At 47.2% G+C, this 19835-nt stretch overlaps 1 protein-coding gene across 3 annotated transcripts in view; it reads right to left on the bottom strand.

The window, feature by feature from the left end:
- The window catches only part of NWD2 (NACHT and WD repeat domain containing 2), a 375307-nt gene that overhangs the window by 217152 nt on the left and 138320 nt on the right, over positions 1 to 19835 (bottom strand). The window contains exon 2 of one of the 3 annotated variants that reach the window (XM_063922376.1): positions 14309 to 14527. The exons of 1 other annotated variant lie outside the window; for it this stretch is intronic. The gene's annotated coding sequence lies outside the window, so the exon portion shown is untranslated. Of the gene's footprint in view, positions 1 to 14308; positions 14979 to 19835 lie in introns of those variants that run through there. One more of the 3 variants, XM_063922367.1, reaches the window with a different exon arrangement.

Below are 19835 nucleotides of genomic sequence, written 5' to 3'. Positions count from 1 at the left end.
CATGGCTCGCTTCGCTCGCCATGCTTCGGGCAAGATTACCGTTCCAATCGTAGTCCACGTGGATCGTTAAGTATGAAAAGGTTCAAAATAAGAAAATTTTTTATGAAAAACTCATGTCGACCATTTGATCTGTCGACTTAGAACATGTCGACCTAGAGACCCTGTCGACCTATAAACCCTGTCGACCTAGAAACCCTGTCGACCAATAGTGGTTGACCTAGATAGTGTCGACCTAGTTACTGTCGACCTAGAGACTGGATCCCATCCAGTTGGGTTTTTCAGTATTGTACTCTATTGAAAGTAACTTCATTCCTGAACTCTGTCTTCCTTATACTCAGCTGATATCTGTGGAAAACACCTTATACTTCAATTTAGAATTAGATTGAAGTATTGGAGTATGATTACAGTGACACATATTTGTCTTTTGACTGTGACACTTATTGTACAGCTCTCCAAAATACAGTATAGATGTTTTTTTTGTGGTAGACCATAGAATAAGGCTACAATAATGCAGGACGATCCTGAACTTCATGAATCATTCCGAGGATGCTATATTAGCAAAAGTGTGGTATGTTGTGGACGGATGTCTGTTTTTTCAGTATGATGATTGATTAATTCTTCATGTATGTCTCCTATTAAAAAGGCTTCACGTTCTCCTGCACAGCCGAGTGACGGCACATCAGAGGTATCCCACTGGACGAGACACATAGACCCTGGTAGATCACTTTATGCCAGAACCAAGCCTCTAAATATGTTTCTGAACACAGTCATTTATTTCAGGTATCAGGTAAAGTATTTTGTTGTGTTTCAATATGTTTTGATTGGATTTAATTTGGCTCTTATAAAAATAAAAAAAATGAGCATGAGTTTGGAAATGTTAGAAAAATAAAACAAAAATTGTGTGTCACAAAAACTTAGAAAATCTTGTAAGATTAAGTTCCTTTAAAGTGGCATCATTATGTGATAGTCCTGAGGGAAATGATTGCTGCAGGGCTCACTATGCGACTCCGTTTATATTTGTGGTAATTTACAGCGCTTGCCATTAGAGGAATACAGACACTGTAATTGGGGTGGATTGAAGTAATTAGGATCCATGATAGATAGTTTAGTTGATGAAATAAAATTCAACAGCAAGCCTGCAATTCCATTCCCTCAGTAACTCACTTCACATTAGTGAAATGTTATTTATTTGGCTGCTCCTTAAATAATGCTATATTTAACCTTGCAATCCAAGTGTTTAAAATGCACTTCCTCTCAGAAGGAAATAGTGTCAAGGGGGTATACTGTTATACAGACTACTTTCACTTATTGCTTTGTACATGTCTTACCGCAACGTTGTAGATCCACAAAGCTTTCTGTATCTATTGGGGGAGGAGGGGGGGGGGGGGGATATGATTATAGCAGTGCCCATATGGTTCTAGGTCTTGCTATACTGTTATTAAGTGTATTGGTTGCATGCCTTGAATGATCTGGGCATCTTATGAGAGAAGTGCAGTCTCTAAGAGAACCCCCTCCCAAACAGGGCCATCTTAATGTATAGGCACACTGGGCAGCTCAATTCTAGGGGTCTTTGAGCAGCGATGGGTGGTGGTCACACAATCAGAGTGGTCGGGCAGCATCTTCTACTTGCCTCCCAGCCTGCTGCCATACATTGAATCTCTGTTACATGCTGATTGGTGGATGGCTGGAGCTATCCACAAATCAGAGTGCTGACAGCCATTCACTGTTGTCAGGTCTGGGGTTGTTTGTGTTCCCAGCTGTGAGTCTAGTGGGCCAGCGGTAGAAGCTGGATGTAGGACGCTAAGTGGCTTTAGATAGTTCTTGAGCATGAGCAGGAATGAGGAGAGTAGGTAGTACCAGGGAGTTGGTGAGAACCCAGGACAGAGGCACTAACACGCCGGTGGTTTTCACCAGGGACTCTCAGAAGGAAGATTAGGATTAGCTGCGCCCGAAGTGCAGGACACGGCCCTCCGACTGGGTCTCCTGTACGAGTGCTAGAATATCATGGATAAATTAGTAGGAACTAGGATGTTACTGGATATTGAACTGAAACCAATGGTGCAGGATAACAGACTGGAACTGATGATTCAGGTATCGAACTGGAACTGATGATGCAGATATCGGGCGGGGACCGATGATGCAGATATCGGGCTTGAACCAATGATGCAGATATCGGGCTGGAACCAATGATGCAGATATCGGGCTGGAACCAATAATATAACTCAGTGCTTTCTTACTGGACTGAAATCAGCAGGTGTAATCAGAAGCCAGTCTGAAACTGACAAATGCTTTCTGGATGAATTGGAATCAGCAAATATAGAGACTGAGGACAATACTACTATAAGCAGCAGAAACCAGAAGTCTGGATCCCAGTGATGCAGCTCTGTGAAGCAATATTGTTCAAGGCAGCTTGCTGAAGCTCCCAGCAGTCCTTTTATCCCCCTTGTTGCACAGCAATTGGAGAATGGAATCAACTGACCGGACTGAGGCTTGCGGTTGGTGGAGCAAAGATCAGCTGACCGCAAGTGTCTTGGCATCCCCAGTAACCAGAGATGGCGGGAACGGGTTACGGTCGTTAGGTCGACACAACTTAGGTCGACACTCATTAGGTCGACCACTGAAGGCCGGCAATGCCATTAGGTTGACATGCATTAGGTCGACATGGCCATTAGGTCAACATGTACTAGGTCGACAGGTCAAAAGGTCGACATGAGTTTTTCACATTTTTTAACATTAACGATCCACGTGGACCACAATTGGAACGGTAATCTGTGCCAAGCGAAGCGAGGCATGCGAGGGGACACGGTGCACTAATTTGGGTTCCCCACCACTTTACGGAGAAAACTACACCAAAAACAGTCAAAAACCTCATATCAACCTTTTGACCTGTCGACCTAATACATATCGACCTAATGACCATGTCGACCTATTGTCCCTGTTGACCTAATGCATGTTGACCTTCCATGGTCGACCTAATGACTGTCAACCTAAGTTGTGTCTATCCAACGACCCATACCCGCAGGAACCATGAGGGGTACACACAGGAGAGAATGAGGTGCAGTGAGGTAGCTGCAGTGACGTGTGATGAGGTGAATGGCTGGGGAGGCACACATGGTGATGGGTATGAATGCTGGGAGCCTGTCTTACCCCCTACTCACTGTTACTCTCCCCTCACTACACTAAGCTACAGTGTCCATTGAATTTCCTACCTGCACCCCTGTGTCTTCTCTTGCTGCTGCTGACTGAGCTCCGACTACAGTGCACTACTAAGCACATGACACATCCAAGTATCCATCAGTGCACAAGGCCCGCCCCCACACTCAAAAGCATGCCTCTATTAGCTCCCTTTCTGTACAGCGTTACTGCCTGTGGTGTGGCCCCGCCCCTAGCTCTGCAAAGCAGTGTCTCATCTCTCATCTCCCTGCATCTCCACAAAGCATCTCCACAAAGCGGCTGAGTGTTAGCTATACAAAGAATTACAATAAACAAAGAAGATGTTTATGTTATAAATATCTTCTTTATATTATGCATAATAGTTTTTATATAAAATCTCACGAGTTTGATAGGGAGTATGCAGGTCCGGCCCGACCACTGCGGCAAGGCACCACAGTTAGGAGGGCGTCCGGCAACCATTGAGACAGACAGCGCGGGCAGCATTAGGACAGCCGGGTACAGCAGTGGGCGGCCAGGTGTATCGGTGGCAACTAAATCACATGTTCGTGTGTCACAAAAGGACTTATGGGGTGGAATTCAAATGTTTGAAAAGTCGGTTGGGTGTCTGTCTATTAGATAGGAAAAACAGACTCCCAACTGACTTTCTCATACGTCCTAGAGGATGCTGGGCTCACATTCAGAACCATGGGGTATAGACGGGATCCGCAGGAGACATGGGCACTTTAAGACTTTCAAAGGGTGTGAACTGTCTCCTCCCTCTATGCCCCTCCTCCAGACTCCAGTTTTAGAATTGTGCCCAGAGAGACTGGACACACTACAGGGGAGCTCTACTGAGTTTCTCTGAAAAGACTTATGTTAGGTTTTTTATTTTCAGGGAGGCTGCTGGCAACAGTCTCCCACCTTCGTGGGACTTAGGGGAGAGAAGTATGACCCACTTCTAGTGAGTTCAAGGGCTCTGCTTCTGGCTGACAGGACACCATTAGCTCCAGAGGGTGATGATCGCTGGGTACGCCTAGATGCTCACTCCCGCAGCCTGCCGTCACCCCCTTACAGCCAGAAGTCAGAAGACAGGTGAGTAGCAGAAGAAAAAAAGACTTCTCTTCAGTGACGGCATTTCTGAGGTACCGCGCAGCGGAAGGCAGACTGCGCGCCATGCTCCATCACAACACAGCACTGCAGGGTGCAGGGCGCTGGGGGGGAAGGGGCGCCCTGGGCAGCATAAATCCTCACAAAAGGCTGGCAAAAAAGTGGACATTAGTGCCTGGGCACTGTCCTTACCCCACCAGCGTAATTAATTATGTATTTATGAGCGGGACAGAAGCGCGCCATTACGGTGGCGGGGCTTCTTCCTCACCTCACCAGCACACTGCTCAGCGCCATTTTTTCTCCTCAGGGAGACGCTGGTCCTTTCTTCACTGCTGACAAGTTCAGGGTGCAAAATGGGGGGGGGGGGGGGCAGCAATACGGGTGCTTGTTGTTTATATAAAGCGCTACAAGTCTGTCATATATGTATTTATTATTGTCCAGACTGTGTATTTCTCTAACGTCCTAGTGGATGCTAGGGACTCCGTAAGGACCATGGGGAATAGACGGGCTCCGCAGGAGACATGGGCACTTTAAGAAAGAATTTAGATTCTGGTGTGCTCTGGCTCCTCCCTCTATGTCCCTCCTCCAGATCTCAGTTTGAATCTGTGCCCGGACGAGCTGGGTGCTGTTCAGTGAGCTCTCCTGAGCTTGCTGTAAGAAAGTATTTTGTTAGGTTTTTTTTTATTTTCAGGGAGCTCTGCTGGCAACAGGCTCCCTGCATCGTGGGAGAGAGGGGAGAGAAGCAGCCCTACTCTCTGCAGATAGGTCCTGCTTCTTAGGCTGCTGGACACCATTAGCTCCAGAGGGATCGTACACAGGATCTCACCCTCGTCGTCCGATCCCAGAGCCGCCGTCCCCCTCGCAGAGCCGGAAGACAGAAGCCGGGTGAGCATAAGAAGCAAGAAGACTTCGAAATCGGCGGCAGAAGACTCCGTTCTTCACATGAGGTAACGCACAGCACTGCAGCTGTGCGCCATTGCTCCAAACACACCTCACATACTCCGGTCACTGTAAGGGTGCAGGGCGCAGGGGGGGGGGGGGGGGGCGCCCTGGGCAGCATATGGACCTCTGTTGGCAAAAGTACTCATATATACAGTTGGGCACTGTATATATGTATGAGCCCCCACCAAAAAGATATGTATTTTAGCGGGACAGAAGCCCGCCGTCGAGGGGGCGGGGCTTCTCCCTCAGCACTCACCAGCGCCATTTTTTCTCCACAGCTCCGCTTAGAAGAAGCTCCCCAGGCTCTCCCCTGCAGATCACGGTAGAAAAGGGTAAAAGGAGAGGGGGGGCACATAATTAGGCGCTAAAAACACAATATACAGCAGCTACTGGGTTAACATTAAGTTACTGTGTTATTCCTGGGTTATATAGCGCTGGGGTGTGTGCTGGCATACTCTCTCTCTGTCTCACCAAAGGGCCTTGTGGGGGAACTGTCTTCAAAAAGGGCATTCCCTGTGTGTGTGGTGTGTCGGTACGCTTGTGTCGACATATCTGATGAGGAAGGCTATGTGGAAGCAGAGCGGGAGCAAATGAATGTGGTGTCTCTGCCGACGGCACCGACACCTGATTGGATGTATATGTGGAAGGTTTTAAATGATGTTAATTCCTTGCATAAAAGGTTAGACAAAGCTGAAGCCTCAGGACAGTCAGGGTCCCAACCCATGCCTGATCCTATGTCGCAGAGGCCGACAGGGTCTCAGAAGCGCCCACTATCCCAAATTATTGACACGGATACCGACATGGATTCTGACTCCAGTGTCGATTACGATGATGCAAAGTTACAGCCAAAATTGGCTAAAGCCATCAGTTATATGATTATAGCTATTAAGGATGTGTTGCACATCACAGAGGAAACCCCAGTCCCTGACAGGAGGGTTCATATGTATGGGGAAAAGAAGACGCAGGTAACTTTTCCCCCCTCACACGAGCTCAATGAGTTATGTGAAAAGGCTTGGGGATCTCCAGATAAAAAACTGCAGATTTCCAAAAGGATTCTTATGGCGTATCCTTTCCCGCCAACGGACAGGTTACGCTGGGAATCCTCCCCTAGGGTGGACAAAGCTTTGACACGCTTATCCAAGAAGGTAGCCCTGCCGTCACAGGATACGGCTACCCTCAAAGATGCTGCGGATCGCAAACAGGAGGTTACACTGAAGTCCATTTATACACATTCAGGTACCTTACTGAGGCCGGCAATCGCGTCGGCTTGGGTGTGTAGTGCTGTAGCAGCATGGACGGATACCTTATCTGAGGAACTTGATACCTTAGACAAGGATACTATATTAATTACCCTGGGGCATATTAAAGACGCTGTCCTTTATATGAGAGATGCTCAGAGAGACATTAGCCTACTAGGTTCTAGAATAAATGCTATGTCGATTTCTGCCAGAAGGGTCCTGTGGACTCGGCAATGGACAGGTGATGCCGACTCAAAAAGGCACATGGAGGTTTTACCTTACAAGGGTGAGGGAGGGTCTCTCGGACCTGGTCTCCACAGCTACGGCTGGAAAGTCAAATTTTTTGCCATATGTTACCTCACAGCCTAAGAAAGCACTGTATTACCAAATGCACTCCTTTCGATCACAGAAAAACAAGAAAGTCCGAGGTGCGTCCTTTCTTGCCAGGGGCAGGGGCAGAGGAAAGAAGCTGCACAACACAGCTAGTTCCCAGGAACAGAAGTCCTCCCCGGCTTCCACTAAATCCACCGCATGACGCTAGGGCTCCACAGACGGAGCTAGGCCCGGTGGGGGCGCGTCTCCGAAATTTCAGCCACAAGTGGGTTCACTCCCAGTTGGATCCCTGGGCAATAGATATTGTGTCTCAGGGATACAAGCTGGAATTCGAAGAGATGCCCCCTCACCGATACCTCAAGTCGGCCCTGCCAGCTTCCCCCTTAGAGAGGGAAATAGTGTTAACTGCAATTCACAAATTCTATCTTCAACAGGTGGTGGTCAAGGTTCCCCTCCTTCAACAAGGAAAGGGTTATTATTCGGCCATGTTTGTGGTGCCGAAACCGGACGGTTCGGTCAGACCCATATTGAATTTAAAATCCCTGAACATGTACCTAAAAAGGTTCCGGTTCAAGATGGAATCGCTGAGAGCGGTCATTGCAAGCCTGGAACGGGGGGATTTTATGGTGTCTCTGGACATAAAGGATGCATACCTTCATGTCCCCATTTATCCACCTCATCAGGCGTACCTCAGATTTGTGGTACAGGATTGTCCTTACCAATTTCAGACGTTGCCGTTTGGTCTCTTCACGGCTCCGAGAATATTTACCAAGGTAATGGCGGAAATGATGGTACTCCTGCGGAAGCAAGGGGTCACAATTATCCCATACTTGGAAGATCTCCTCATAAAAGCGAGGTCAAGAGAGCAGTTGCTGATCAGCGTAGCACGTTCTCTGGAAGTGTTACGGCAACACGGCTGGATTCTGAATATTCCAAAGTCGCAGTTGGTTCCTACGACTCGTCTGCCTTTCCTGGGCATGATTCTGGACACAGACCAGAAAAGGGTTTATCTCCCAATAGAGAAGGTTCAGGAACTCATGACACTGGTCAAGGACCTATTAAAACCAAAACAGGTGTCAGTGCATCACTGCACTCGAGTCCTGGGAAAGATGGTGGCATCATACGAGGCCATTCCCTTCGGCAGGTTCCATGCGAGGATCTTTCAATGGGACTTACTGGACAAATGGTCCGGATCACATCTTCAGGTTCATCGGTTAATCACCCTATCCCCCAGGGCCAGGGTGTCTCTCCTGTGGTGGCTGCAGAGTGCTCACCTTCTCGAGGGCCGCAGATTCGGCATTCAGGACTGGGTCCTGGTGACCACGGATGCAAGCCTCTGAGGGTGGGGAGCAGTCACACAGGGAAGAAATTTCCAAGGTCTGTGGTCAAGTCAGGAGACTTGCCTTCACATCAACATCCTGGAACTAAGGGCCATTTACAACGCCCTACGTCAAGCAGAGACCCTGCTTCGCGGTCAACCAGTTCTGATTCAGTCAGACAACATCACCGCTGTGGCTCATGTAAACCGACAAGGCGGCACAAGGAGCAGGGTGGCGATGGCGGAAGCCACCAGAATTCTTCGCTGGGCGGAGAATCATGTAAGCGCACTGTCAGCAGTGTTCATCCCGTGGGTAGACAACTGGGAAGCAGACTTCCTCAGCAGGCACGACCTCCACCCGGGGGAGTGGGGACTTCATCAAGAAGTCTTCGCACAGGTTGCAAGTCGGTGGGAACTGCCACAGGTGGACATGATGGCATCCCGCCTCAACAAGAAACTACAGAGGTATTGCGCCAGGTCAGGAGACCCTCAGGCGATAGCTGTAGACGCCCTGGTGACACCGTGGGTGTTCCAATCGGTCTATGTATTTCCTCCTCTTCCTCTCATACCCAAGGTGTTGAGAATCATATGAAAAAGAGGAGTGAGAACTCACAGAGGACCCGTGGCCTCTTCCTCTAAGACAGGACTTGTTGCAACAAGGGCCCTGTCTGTTCCAAGACTTACCGCGGCTGCGTTTGACGGCATGGCGGTTGAACGCCGGATCCTAGCGGAAAAAGGCATTCCAGATGAGGTAATTCCTATGCTGATAAAGGCTAGGAAGGACGTGACAGCTCAACATTATCACCGTATATGGCGAGAATATGTTGCTTGGTGTGAGGCCAGGTATGCCCCTACGGAGTAATTCCAGCTGGGCCGTTTCCTTCACTTCCTACAGTCAGGAGTGACTTTGGGCCTAAAATTGGGTTCCATTAAGGTCCAGATTTCGGCCCTATCCATTTTCTTTCAAAAAGAGCTGGCTTCTCTACCTGAAGTTCAGACGTTTGTGAAGGGAGTGCTGCATATGCAGCCCCCTTTTGTGCCCCCGGTGGCACCTTGGGATCTTAACATGGTGTTGAGTTACCTGAAATCCCACTGGTTTGAACCACTCAAAACGGTGGAATTGAAATATCTCACGTGGAAGGTGGTCATGCTACTAGCATTGGCTTCGGCTAGGCGTGTGTCAGAATTAGCGGCTTTGTCACATAAAAGCCCCTATCTGGTTGTCCATGCGGATAGAGCAGAGTTGCGGACCCGTCCACAATTCCTGCCAAAAGTGGTTTCATCTTTTCATATAAACCAACCTATTGTGGTGCCTGTGGCTACTACTGACTTGGAGGATTCCGAGTTGCTTGATGTGGTCAGGGCTTTGAAGGTTTATGTAGCCAGAACGGCTAGAGTTAGGAAAACAGACTCTTTGTTTATCCTGTATGCTTCCAACAAGCTTGGTGCGCCTGCTTCAAAGCAAACTATTGCTCGCTGGATCTGTAACACGATTCAACAGGCTCACTCTGCGGCTGGATTGCCGCTGCCAAAATCAGTTAAGGCCCATTCCACTAGGAAGGTGGGCTCTTCTTGGGCGGCTGCCCGAGGGATCTCGGCATTACAGCTGTGCCGAGCGGCTACTTGGTCAGGTTCAAACACTTTTGCAAAGTTCTACAAGTTTGATACCCTGGCTGAGGAGGACCTTGTGTTTGCTCATTCGGTGCTGCAGAGTCATCCGCACTCTCCCGCCCGTTTGGGAGCTTTGGTATTATCCCCATGGTCCTTACGGAGTCCCCAGCATCCACTAGGACGTTAGAGAAAATAAGATTTTACTTACCGGTAAATCTTTTTCTCGTAGTCCGTAGTGGATGCTGGGCGCCCGTCCCAAGTGCGGACTTCTTCTGCAATACTTGTATATAGTTATTGCTGCAATAAGGGCTATGTTATTGTTGCATCAGGGTTGAACTGATGCTCTGTTGTTGTTCATACTGTTGACTGGGTAAGTTTATCAAAAGTTATACGGTGTGATTGGTGTGGCTGGTATGAATCTTGCCCTGGATTTCCAAAATCCTTTCCTTGTACTGTCAGCTCTTCCGGCACAGTTTCTCTAACTGAGGTCTGGAGGAGGGACATAGAGGGAGGAGCCAGAGCACACCAGAATCTAAATTCTTTCTTAAAGTGCCCATGTCTCCTGCGGAGCCCGTCTATTCCCCATGGTCCTTACGGAGTCCCCAGCATCCACTACGGACTACGAGAAATAGATTTACCGGTAAGTAAAATCTTATTTTTTGGCGCTGGTTTTGTGTGCTGAAAAATCCTCTGTGTCCCTCTGTTAGAGTACTCCCATAAGCCGGTGTGTCTGTGGGTACTTGGTACATGTGTGTCAACATGTCGGTGGCTGAATGTTTTTTCCCAAGAGGAAACTATATTAGGGACATAGACGTGTGTGGGTGGCCCTGTCGGCACCACCAATAACTGACTGGGTAAAAATTTGCATGATAATGTGATTCATATCAGAGTAAGGTTGCATAAATCTGTGTCCCAGACACAGACGTAGAAATATCTATGGAGGATGTGATGTTCATAGCTATTTTTCCCTCAGACCCCTCGGGGTCGCAAAAATGTTATTTTGCCCAGTTGCTACTCCCTGATACCGACACGGATACTGATTCCTATGTCGACCAGATTGTTTCCTGATTAGATCCAATATTGACAAAGAGCAGTACAATTTAGGAAGTATTAACGTCACTGAGAACCCTGCTGTTCCTGACGGAGGGTCTATATATGTATGTGGATTAATATATGTATATAGGTATGTGTATGTATGTATAGATATATACTGATAGCTGATCTCATGTGTTGAGCGCTCTGTTTGAGAAAGAATCCCCTGGAGGATTCCGGTTGTTATTTGTTCCCGCCGCGGACAGAATAAAGTGGGAGTCACTCCCTGCTCTGCATGGGGCCATGTCACAAATCCAGTGGATCGCATGCAGGAAGCTACGCTATATTCTAGCTATGTAACCATGGGTTCATTACTCAGACCTGCCATGGCAGGCGCATGGGTGAGTAGTAGAATTAAAAAATGTTAGGATACCTTGTCATCCGATATAGATACCCTGGAGGGAGATGGGATACTCCTTACGTTGGGTCATATCAAGGACGCTGCAGTATGCTTAAGTGAGACTGCAGGGGAAATAGGACTCTTGGGTTCACAGGCCAAATCCATAGCGGTCTCGGCAAGGAGGTCGTTGGGCATTCACCTATGAAGGTGAAGCCTTTTTTGGTGATGGCCTAGTTGATTTGATCTCTGCAACGGCCGCAGGTAAGTCAACCTTCTTGCCCTATGTTCACTCACAACGAATGAAGACGCATCATTATCGGATGCCGTCATTTCGACCCAATAGATGCACAAGAAGTTAGATTCCCTTTTCTTTGCAGGTATAGGAAGGGGAAGAAGGAAGAGGTCCGCAGCCTCTTCAAGATCACAGGTGCAGAAATCATCCTCTGCATCTGCCAAATCCACCGCATGACGCTGGGGCTCTCGTGCGGGAGGCCGCACCGGTGGGGGCGCGTCTAAAAACTCTTCAGTCAGTTCTGGATTCATTTGGAAAACTGGCAGTTTTCGAGACGTTTCCCCTCAACGATTTTTCAAATCGGCCTTACCAGTTCTCCTTCAAACAGGGAGGTAGTATGCGACGCAATACAAAAATTGTGTCAGAATCATGTCATTGTCCTGGTTCCCCCGTCACAACAGGGTGAAACATTTTTTGTGGTCCCGAGACCGGACAGAGGCCAATCCTAAACGAAAATCCCTCGATTTCTACCAAAAGAGACTCGAATTCAAGATGGAATCTCTCAGGACAGTGATTTCCAGTCTGGTGGAAAGAGGTTTCATTGTTTCGGTAGACATAAAGGATGCCTACTTACAGATTTCCATTTTCCTTGGCGTCACTGAGGTTTGCAATTCAGAATTGTCATTACCAGTTTCAGACGTTGCCGGTTGGTCTACCCACGGCTCCGAGGTTTTTCGCCGACATAATGGCGGAAATGATGGTTCTCCTTCAAAAGCATGGAGTCACGATTATCCCATACTTGGACGATCTCCTGATAAAAGCGAGATCCAGGGACCCGTTGGTGCAAAACATTGCACTCTCCCTGACAGTTCTTCAACAACATGGTTGGCTCCTAAACTTGCCAAAAGCAGAGTTTATTCCAACAACGCAGCTGTCATTTTTTGGGAAGGATACTGTACACAGAACTACAGAGTTTTTCTTCCAGGGAAAAAGGCTCTAGAACTTCAGAGCCTGGTCAAACATGTTCTGAAACCAGCAAAAGTGTAAATTTATCAATGCATTTGGTTGCTGGGAAAGATGATTGCGGCCTACGAGGCCATTCAGTTTGGCAGATTTCATGCCAGAGTGTTCCAGTGGGACCTGTTGGACAAGTGGTCCGGATCCCACCTACACATGCACCGAAGGATTATCCTGTCTTCTGAGACCAGAATCTCACTCTTGTGGTGGCTACACAGCTCTCACCTCTTAGAGGGGTGCAGATTCGGGATCCAGGACTGGATCCTGGTAACCACGGATGCAAGCCTCTGAGGCTGGGGTGCAGTCACACGGAGGAAAATCTTCCAAAGAAGATGTCAAGAAACTTGTCTCCACATAAAGGTTCTGGAGTTAAGGGCCATTTACAATGGCCTTCTGCAAGCGGAACATCTTCTTCGCGATCTGCCCGTATTGATCCAGTCGGACGATGTAACAGCAGTAGCATACATAAACCGCCAAGGCGGAACAAAAAGAAGAGCGGTGATGGCAGAAGCCACAAAGGTTCTCCACGGGCGGAAAGACATGCAAACGCTCTGTCAGTAATCTTCATTCCAGGGACTTCTTCAGCAGACACGATCTCCATCCAGGAGAGTGGGGCCTCCACCAAGAGGTCTTCGCTGAGGTGACAAGTCATTGGGGAGTTTCCTCAAGTAGACATGATGGCAACTCGTCTCAACAAGGAGCTTCAGAGATATTGTTCCAGGTCGAGAGACCCTCAAACAATAGCAGTGGATGCACTGGTGACACCGTGGGTGTTTCAGTCGGTGTATGGATTCTCTCCATTTCCTCTCATTCCAAAAATTCTAAAAATCATAAGAAAAACAAAGATTTGAACAATCCTCATTGTCCCAGACTGGCCAAGGAGGGCTTGATATCCAGATCTTTTGGAAGATTCCTGCCTGAAAGGATATGTCCCTATATTCTTTAACCCTCGATGTGATGGCCTCTCAGACGTCTGTGAGTGTAAACCTTTAGCCACAAGGAACATGCACAACACAAGCAGTAAAGATTCACACTGTTTATTGTTCGTTTAACAAAAGTATATAAAAGAAAGGATTTAGGGCGTGTATATCCCAAGTCAATAACTAATTGGACAGAACACAAAAAGGGGCTAACATAACATGATTGGCTAGGAACTGCCGCAGTGGAAGGATATGCATATATGGGCAAGTTTGTATTTCAAATAGGGAGGTTGTTCACACGGTATAAGAAAAAGATAAGAGACAAGGACAGTAGCAAGGAATGTGCTGGAACATTAAGTTCTATAACACAAGCAATTCTATGACATTGAAGCAGAGACGAGCTTTAACCCTTTCAATCCCCTCTTAGAATCATTATTGTTATACTATATGATTCTTGCAAAGCTTACGTCTTTCTGCACACCAATGGCGCAATTTTTAGCCTGAGCGGGAGTTGCAGTAATTGTTGGGCATTTTAAGAAGGGTTAATCGTTGAGTTAATGATGTTCCGTGTTTACCCTTTTCATCTAAGGCTTCAGCGGGCTTATAGCCCCATGGGGTACCTGTGTTCCAGGCAGCCGCGGACCATGAGCTGCAATCATTTCCCCAGTTATGGCCTGTAACGCAAATATAGGGTACCTCGGGGCTTAGGTTGTCTGTGGTGTCAGCGCGGATCTGGTAGTCAACAGACTTTTGGACAGCAGCTAGTTGGGGGAATTGGAAATAATCTAGTATGTAGGTTGCGGTGTATGTGGTGGAAGAGTTATACCATAGTGTCAGTTTCCCTTATTCTGAGTTATATCAACCTCAGTCATTGAGAGGGGAAAATGGGCCAGTAGGGCTATCAAGATAGTCCCCAGGGTAAAGATAGGGGGCAGGTTCTTCATCGTTTTCTGTTCTTCTGTCTTCGCTAGGTGGGAGGTCAGGGCTGTCTGCCCCGGTTCGTACCTCACTGGAATCACTTGCTTCCCTCTCTAGGTCTGGTCTAGGAACCTTTTTTACTCGGGATGCATGGATCCAGGTAGGACTTTCCTCTGTCAGGACTGCTGTTCGGGTAACTGCTACGACCTCTGTCTCTGGACCATAGGTGAAGTCTCCTGGGCTCTTGTTCCTGGGGAGCACCTTCACCACGACTCTGTCTCTGACTTTAAAGGGGTGTGTAGGTTCCTGTGGATTCAAAGGGTTTTTACAAACAACCTCATGTTCAATTTCATTCAGTTTTGTTATCAGGGACCTGACATACTCTTCTCTTATAAATTCTAGATCTCCTTCCTGTATCATCAACGGTTTCTTAGCCCAGGGTGTGGGGAAGGGTCTACCCATTAGTATTTCAAAGGGTTCAAAGGGTGAGTATCCTAGAGTTTTCTGTGGGGTCATTCTGATTTCTGCTAGGACAATGGGAAGGACCTGCTTCCACTTGTGGAAGGTACCTCCTGTGGCCTTCCTTAGTTTGTCTTTGAGGGTCCTATTCATTCTTCCTACGACCCCTGAACTCTGCAGGTGGTACGGGATGTGAAACTTCCACTCCACCTGCAGAGCTTTTACTAAGGCCTGTGTGATTTTGGCTGTAAAGGCTGAGCCTTTATCACTATTTATTTGCAGGGGGCACCCCCATCTAGGGATGATTTTCTGTGTTAGGATTCTTGCTACTGTCTTGGCATCCTCTGACTTAGTTAGGAATACTTCTGGCCAGCGAGAGAACATATCTACAATGACCAGGGCATATTCTTGTTTACCTGTACCAGGGATATGGGTAAAATCAATTTGTAAGTGTGTAAAAGGGGTGGTGGGGTATTCAAGATGCTGGTGTTTAGCTTTATTAGGGTTGTTAGGGTTGTTCCTGAGGCAAGTGATGCATCTGCTAACATACTGGTCCACAAGTGATTTGGCATTAGTAACATAAAAATCATTGGTTAGTAGGAGGAGTGTTGTGGCTTCACCACGGTGACCAACACCACGGCACTGGGCAACGAGCAAAGGGGCACTGGACTGGGGTATACAGGGTTTCCCCTCTTTGCAGATTAATCCTGATTTAGGATTTTTTCTGCAGAATTGGGTAAGTCCAGTCGGAGAGATCAGTATTAGTCGCAGCAGCTTGAAGTTGAGTGAGCAGATGGACGCTGTCAAGGGAGGGACATGCTCTAGTGAGTGCAATGAGTTCTGCAGCTTGCGCGGACTGATAAGGTATTGGCAGGGTTTCCAACACAGTGTCAGGGAGGGTGACAATGGCATAGCCAGCCTGGTATGTATTGTCATTGGGCCTACTACAGGAGCCGTCAACAAAAACTATGTCTGCGCCTGGTATGGGAACGGGAGACATGTCAAGTCTGGGAGAAGTTTCAGCTTCAATGGAAGCAGCACAGCCATGTAGGTCGGGTGATTCATCCTCGGGACCTTTCAAGCCTAAAAGGGCATTGAGAATGGGTGCAGGGCCAGAAGAACTAGCAGTGTACTTGATGGTAAGGGTAGGGTTACTCAAAAGGAGTACTTCATATCCACTAAGGCGTTGTGCTGACATGTGCTGTGTGTGCAAGCCTTTAAGTATTGCCAGGACATCATGTGTGGTGTGGAGTACTGTGATGTGGCCTAAAGTGAGGGTAGTGGCCATTTCTGCAACCATTGCACAGGCTGCCAAAGCCCTGAGGCAGGCAGGCATACCTTGCACAGACACTGGCATGACTTTGGAAAAAAAATGCCACGGGGCGCAACTTCCCTCCATGAAACTGTGTGAGCACCCCCGCCATGGTTTTACAATTGTCCCTTGCATATACTGTAGATGGAAAGGTAGTACATAATTGGGGAGGCCAAGTGCCGGACTTTTCATCAACATACATTTTAAACTTTCATATGCAGTTAACATTTCTTGTGACCATTGTACAGTTTTAGGTTTGTCCTTCAGTGTGGCTTGTCTCAAAATGTTATCATAATAAGAGCAATCAGAAATCCACTGTCTGCAGTAATTTACCATACCCAGGAAGGACAGTAGTTCCCTCTGGGTAGTTGGGGTGACCAGGCCCAATACAGACTGTATGCGTTGTGGACTGACTTTCCTCTCTCCCTGAGTGAGCACAAAACCTAAGTAATCAACATGCTTTTTACACCATTGCATTTTTGTTTTGGACACCTTGTGTCCACATTCACAAAGCCAGTTTAGTAATGAAACACCATCCTCTCGGCAGGCCTCCTCAGTTTGACTACAGAGCAGCAGATCATCTGCATACTGTAGCAGGACTGAACCATGGTGAGGTTGCCAGGGCCCCAATGTGGCCTGGAGACAACAGGTGCGTCAGTAATCTGCACCAGGTAAGTTGTTTACCCTCAAAAGAAAAGGCAAAAAGTAATTGTGTCTGTGAATCTACAGGTATGCTGAAAAAAGGCATTCTTCAAATCAATTACAGAGAAGAACGCAGCATCTGCAGGGATTGCAGAAATGAGTGAGTTTACATCTGGAACAATTGGTGCAATTGGGACAATTAACTGATTGATCGCTCTGAGATCCTGTACAAATCTTATACTGCCATCAGCTTTGGCAACAGGGTTCACAGGAGTACAGTATGGTGATACAATATGTCTGAGAATACCCTGTTGTAAGAATTGCTGTATCATGGGGCGGACACCTTCTATCTTTTCTGGTGAGAGGGGATACTGCATAGGTCAGAACACAAAACACTGGTTGTTGCACCGCTGTCCACTAAAAAGGGAATTTTACTTCCATTTATAATAAGTGGCAGCAGAGGTGAATCTTTACTATGACGGGTGAGTTGAATAAAGGCTGGGATACCCTCCTCCGGGCCCCGTCAGTGCGCGGGGTCTTTGGAATGTAAGGGGGAGGGAGAGGGTTTTCAAAGATTTTACAGTTTCTCACTTCTTCGCTTCTGTGCTGTTGGGAACTGACATTTTTGTAATCCTCCATATAGAAAGGGTAATTACTGCCTTCCCGTAGGAATGGGTCCTGTCCTGCTTTCTCTGTCCATCCCGCTAAATTATCCACCCATGGGTTAACTAAGTAATACTCTGAGGTAGAGTTGCGGGCGACATACATCTTGCATGTCTCACCAGGGAGGGGCGGGGGATATGTAGTTTTTTTTTTTTTTTCTCTGACTAGAGCCCATTGTCAGACAGTAATATAAATCAACAGTACAACTTTAAAAGAAAATATCTAAAATTTACAACACTCTACTTACTATATGCATCAGCTAACCAGTTAATTAGTCATTGACAATATCACAATATTATCTGTATAGTGAGAACATGAAATCTTTTGACGTGTACGATACTTACCATTCGTACAAGATGTCAGAAAAATACAGCGTTTTAAACAGGAAGCAGGAAAAGTGTTTGAGTAAAGATATCTGGCAGACGAAAACTTACCAGCCGTCTGGACCAAATATAAGAACTTATCTCACTACAAACATACAAGAATATATAGACGATCAAATCGAGGTATTCTCTACGTTACGTATAGACCCCAGGTCTATTTTTAAGTATCCCAGATACTAACGTCACGTTATGTATAGACTCCCAGGTCTATTTTAAGTATCCCAGATACTAACGTCTTTGGAGAATTGCGCTTGGACCCCTGGTCCCTTCTCAGACGTATCTTTAAGTCCCAGACATTAAAGATGTTTGGTCACGTGTTCCCAGAACACTGACACGGATTCAGCTTCAGTGTATGACCGCAATCCCGTATGGCAAAGACAGACAATAAATTCTCTATCTTTACCATCCAGGGACGATCACTGAATCGCGGACGTAGCCCCCACTTGAAAGGATATGTCCCTATATTCTTTAACCCTCGATGTGATGGCCTCTCAGACGTCTGTGAGTGTAAACCTTTAGCCACAAGGAACATGCACAACACAAGCAGTAAAGATTCACACTGTTTATTGTTCGTTTAACAAAAGTATATAAAAGAAAGGATTTAGGGCGTGTATATCCCAAGTCAATAACTAATTGGACAGAACACAAAAAGGGGCTAACATAACATGATTGGCTAGGAACTGCCGCAGTGGAAGGATATGCATATATGGGCAAGTTTGTATTTCAAATAGGGAGGTTGTTCACACGGTATAAGAAAAAGATAAGAGACAAGGACAGTAGCAAGGAATGTGCTGGAACATTAAGTTCTATAACACAAGCAATTCTATGACATTGAAGCAGAGACGAGCTTTAACCCTTTCACTGCCCTCTTCCTCTGCGCGAGGACCTACTACGGCAGGGGCCGTGCATGTATCAAGGCTTACCGTGGCTACGTTTGACGGCATGGCTGTTGAGCACAAAATCTTAGCCGTGAGGGTATTCCCAGTGAAGTTGTTACCACACTTATTCAAGCCAGAAAAAGGGTAACGTCTAAACATTACCACCGTATTTGGAGAAAATATGTTTCTTGGTGTAAATCCAAGAAGGCACCTACGGAAGAGTGTCAGCTAGGATGTTTTCTTTATTTTCTACAAGCAGGTGTGGATGTGGGCCTAAAATTGAGCTCAATTAAGGTACAGATTTCAGCCTTATCGGTTTCTTTCAGAAACAATTGGTCTCCCTTCCAGAAGTTCAGACTTTGGTGAAAGGCGTCTTGCACATCCAACCTCCATTTGTGCCTCCTGTGGCACCGTGGGATCTTAATGTGGTGTTGCAGTTCCTTCTATCACATTGGTTTGCACCTTTACAGAAGGTGGAGTTGAAGTTCCCCACTTGAAAAGTGGTCATCCTGTTGGCCTTGGTTTCTGCAAGGCGGGTGTCTGAGTTAGCGGCCTTGTCTCACAAGAGCCCTTATTTGATCTTCCATGAAGATGGAGCAGAATTGAGGACACGTCATCAATTTCTGCTGAAGGTGGTTTCATCTTTCCACATGAACCAACCTATTGTGGTGCCTGTGGCCACTGACGCCTTCGTTGAGTCAAAGTTTCTAGATGGTCAGAGCTTTGAAGATTTATGTCGCCAGACCGGCTCAGATTAGGAAAACAGAGGCTCTGTTTGTCCGGTTTGCTCACAACAAGATTTGGTGCCCTGCTTCCAAGCAGACTATTGCACGCTGGATCTGTGGTACGATTCAGCATGCTCATTCCACGGCTGGATTGCCGTTACCGAAATCGGTGAGGGCCCATTCTACTAGAATGGTGGGCTCGTCCTAGGCGGCTTCCAGAGGGGTCTCGGCATTGCAACTTTGCCGAGCAGCTACTTGGCAAACACTTTTGCTAAGTTTTACAAGTTTAGTACCTTGGCCGATGATGACCTCAAGTTTGGTCATTCGGTACTGCAGAGTCATTCGCACTCTCCCGCCCGTTCTAGAGCTTTGGTATAACCCCATGGTTCTGAATGTGACCCCAGCATCCTCTAGGACATATGAGAGAAGCCAAGATGAGGCTCCAGGCCTGCTTTGACTGCACGGAATGGGGGGTCTTTGAAGCCTTGGCAACCGACCTGAATGACTTGACAGACACTGTCACATCCTACATCAGCTACTGTGAGGACATGT

This window comes from Pseudophryne corroboree, chromosome 1 (assembly GCF_028390025.1).
Source record: "Pseudophryne corroboree isolate aPseCor3 chromosome 1, aPseCor3.hap2, whole genome shotgun sequence".
NCBI classification, from domain to species: domain Eukaryota; kingdom Metazoa; phylum Chordata; class Amphibia; order Anura; family Myobatrachidae; genus Pseudophryne; species Pseudophryne corroboree.
The sequence above is the reverse complement of the archived record's forward strand: the minus strand, read 5'-3'. Positions and strand labels throughout refer to the sequence as shown.